We start from the raw sequence: 4,361 nt of genomic DNA on the forward strand, positions 1-4,361 counted from the left end.
CCGCCACCTCCTCCTCCTCGCTAGACTCGGTACCGGCCTCCTCCTCCGTCCTCCCTCCACTCGCCGCTCGCCGGCCCCTCCTCGGTCCGCCTTCCTCCTCCGTCCTCCCTCCACTCGCCGCCGGCCGGCCCCTCCTCACTCCTCCTTCCTCCTCCGTCCTACTGTCTTCTCCCTTATCGAGTCACCCCTCCTTCTCCCTCCTCCCTCCTCCATCCACAACCCCTCCTCCCTGCTACATTTTGATTTAGTAGGCTAGTTCATATGCAACATTTTAATTTAGTTGATTTAGTAGGCTAGTTGATTTAAAACATTTTGATTTAGTTGATTTAGTAGGCTAGTTGATTTAGTTGATTTAGTATGCACCATTTTAGTGTTATTTTTTCTGTAGATGGGTAGCTAGATGCTTTTGTTTTTCTGTAATAAGTTATTTTTTGGCAAAATGTAGGTGTCAATTTAGTTAAATTTGCCACTTGCTTTTTTAACCAATTATCTTAGGCAATAGGGGCCAAATTAGATGAAATGTCTTGGTAGGTGGTACCCTGATTTGGTAGATATTTTTGAAAAGATTTTTCGGCAATAGGTGCCACCGAAATGCTTTGGTAGGTGGTACCTTGTCATCTAATATGTTACTAGATCTTAGGATTATAATTGTTCATCAAATTGCTTCTCGTGGAAGAACCAAAAATAGCACGTGATACTGTTTTTCTTTCCTGTGAAGTGGATCGTTAATCCTTTGCTCATATTGCTTTAGGAAATGGCGCCACCACCACCACCACCACCACCATGTCTACTGTGCAAGTCAAGGTGCGCCAGCAGCCTTGCAACTGACAAGCTGTTCGGCATCTACTTCCAGCCGAGTTTTCGTCATGCAGTGATAGGAAATTAGATGAAATATAACAACTATTTTTATTTTTAGTGTTGGCATTACTGCATTGTGTCATTTTGCTTTTTTACACAAATTGTCCCATGCGATGGGAGGTTGAAATTCAACAAGCTGGTAGGAGACACTGTGACATTTGAGGCTCCTGGGGGCGTACACTATGGAGGTCGAGAAAGGACGGAATATGTCGCAGAATGGAGGAGATGGATGGGCCCGTTTCCTCGCCCGCATGCGTCTTACTGGTGGTGAATTGATCGGCTTCTCCTTCAGAGCAGAAAGACCAAAGCTGGCTGTCATTTATATCAACCTGGTGGAAGATGATGAAGATGACGAAGATGATGAAGATAATGAAGACCCACTCGATGAAGATGATGAGAACCCACTTCATGAAGCCATAGTAGCTCAAAGAATGAGGTTGGGCGAGGAGGAGGTGTGCAACCTATGGGACATAATTCCGCCACGTGATGACTTTGTCGGGGTGTCATTCGTGACCCGCCTGACAAGTACCATGGTCGATCGGCATGAAATGGTATGTTATATTGACTGTAGTAATTTGATGATATATATATATATGCTTTATTGTTATATTTACAAATGCAGATTATCCGATGATATGCTTAGTGTAGAGTCCAATGATATACTTTGTGGAATCTAGTCGATGATATGCTTTAGCGTAGAGTCTGATCGCATGCTTATTAGTGTAGAATTCAAGGAACTATTTATAGTGTAGATAATCCATATATACTTATTAATAGAATCCATGCTTAATTAGTACAAATGCGTAGTACTGTGTCTTTTGATAGTGTAAAAATCTATACTTGATAGAAATATATTTGCAAGAGTATGTGCGAGGCTATTTATTAATTGATATAGTTTTCTTATTCAGAAATTGCCAAAGAACCTATCTGTGAGTTATGGTATCGAGCCTGATGAAGAAGGCTCAGTTGGACTACGCCTTACCGCAAAGGGCTCTGTCACCATCTATACTTACCGCATGGACACAGACGGTCGCACACACTTAAACTCGGTTGGGTGGAAGAGATTCCTCGTTGGCAAGAATCTTTGTGTTTGACAGGCCATCCTAATTACTATCAGGAACACCCACCGCCCAGACTTCAGGATGATGATCGTCATTGATATCATCTAGAACTACATATGTGTGTGTGGCTATATCATCTAGAACTACATATGATGATCATCGTCGATGTCATCGATTTCATGTAGAACTACATATGGTGATTGTCGTCGATATCACCTAGTACTGCTTGAGGATGGATGTTGACTATATATGAAACTGTTATCTAGTAGTACTACCTAGTATCTAAATGCTTTATGAAATTGATATGTAGTAGTACCTAGTATCTGGAAATTGCAGTTTATTGAAACTGAAACGGGGTAGGAATTGGGAAAAATTATGAAAGATATAGCAATAGCGCGGGGCTAAGAAACTGTTACAACTAACTAATACTAGCGCGTTTCGGAAAAGCGCTGCTGATATAGTCTATAGTAATAGCGCGTGTACGGCACGCACTACTAGTAAACGTTAGTTGTAGCGTCGTACTAATAGCGCGGCCACCCGCGCTGCTGATAGCATCAAAACCCGTGCTACTACCAGGGTTTTTCCTAGTAGTGTTACCATATGTATCAAATGAAAAATGCCATGTTGACTGCTTGAAATTTGAAAATCCACTAGGTGTACCTCATATAATTCCTGTTGTGCTAAAATCAACTGATAAAAAAATGAAACAGAAAAGCTTCACAAGATAGCTCAGAAGAGAGCATATTGAAGAAATCCTGCTGTGCTAAAAATGGCGACGTTGATCCCAAGCCTCCTCCCAGTGCCCCTCGGCAAGAAAAACCTCCTCCTTGCCCCCTCGTCAGGCCCCGCCTCCTCCCGCGGCGGCCACCCGCACGCTCCTCGCAAGCAGCTGATTGATATGACAGCAGCGGGCCCTGCAGAGGTCAATGGAGACGAAGATGGGCGCCGTCGAGGGCCGCTTCCATGTCGCCGGGCCGCGGCAGCCGCGGAGGCGCACCCGTCGGCCAGCAGCACCTCCACGCACGTCGGCGTCTCTTCATCGGAGCAGCGCGTGCTATTCCGATGACCACCCGCGTCAGGAATGGACGGTGGCAAGCAGGAGAGTGCGCGACACATCATCGCGAGCTCGTGCAACTCCCGCACCACCTCGACGTCCCTCCGTGCAGTCTGTCGGCGAGAGGAGCGGACATGGCTGCTCGAAATCTTTCGTTCGCCTCACACCGCCGCCCCCCTACACGAACTCGCCGCCGAGCACCCACCTCCAACGACGCATGAAGGAAGACAGCTACCCCGCGAAGAGAACCTCGGTCGGTCGCCTCTCTCGAGTGGAAATGGCAGAAGACAAAACAGGGGAAAGGAATAAGGAATGGCTAGAAATCAGTCAGGTGAATTTTTTGTTTGAGGTCACTCAATTCTTGAACCGTTGGATGGGGCCCAAGAGTCTTTTTTGTTGGACATGTCTCCTTCCTTGAGCCGCCAGTAACCACTGGCCTAACCGCCGGGCCCCGCCGCCCGCGGCCGGTGGCGCTCCCGCATCGCCTCGTCGCCTCGTCCTCCTCGGAACCACTTCCCACCGTCGGTCCTCTGTCGCCATGGCCATCCCTCTAGAGCCCCTCGCACTGAGCTTTTTCTTCGGCGAACCCCCACACCACCGCCCCCACCATCATCGTCCACCACCACCCTCACTCTAAACCCCAAGGTAGACATTGGGGTGATGACGGCGGCCCCTTCCTTCTCCTCGGCGAGTCTCCCCCCCTTCTCGTTCCTGCTTCTTCCCGGAATGAGAAGGGGGCGGCAACAGGTATAGATTGAGGTGGTTACAAGACAAGCTCACAGTCGTTCCATGCTTGACTCGGGGTCGGCAAGATGGGATAGCGGAAGAAGAATATGTACGCGAGGAAAATACCTGGAGTTTTGCTTTTGTTTTAGCTGTAAAAGAAATGGACGGAGAGGGAAAATGTTGTAGCCGTTGGATTAATAAGGGCATGTACAATGATTGATAAGATAATTTTATCTTAAATCTTGCATGTAATTTAGAGATGACAATTTTTTTTGTCTACAATGAACCATCACTTAACCTTATTTTCAATAATTAGACATTCTTAAATACACTAGGAGTCATAAAACTTGCACGTGACGGTCAGTTTGATGCATAAACTTGCAAAATACATGATTGTGGTCAGCTAACTTGTCCTCCCGTTCATATACGATGCTTCCGTATGTATTCCGTGCCTCCGTGGCTTGCCAGCGTGGCGGAGGCCCATTGTTAGTGACTATCAGTGGCGGAGGTGCTTGGTCTAGTGCCTGTGGCTATTTTTTTGCAAAAGCATCCCCTAATTTTTTTCGTAATTATGTCTGTGTAAACGCATGTAGCAATTACTTCTATTTACATCTGTGCGATCCACTTGTCGGTCGACCTACTCACAACCTGTGCAGGACCTA

Source organism: Triticum dicoccoides, chromosome 3A, assembly GCF_002162155.2.
Source record: "Triticum dicoccoides isolate Atlit2015 ecotype Zavitan chromosome 3A, WEW_v2.0, whole genome shotgun sequence".
In the NCBI taxonomy this organism is placed as follows: Eukaryota; Viridiplantae; Streptophyta; class Magnoliopsida; order Poales; family Poaceae; genus Triticum; species Triticum dicoccoides.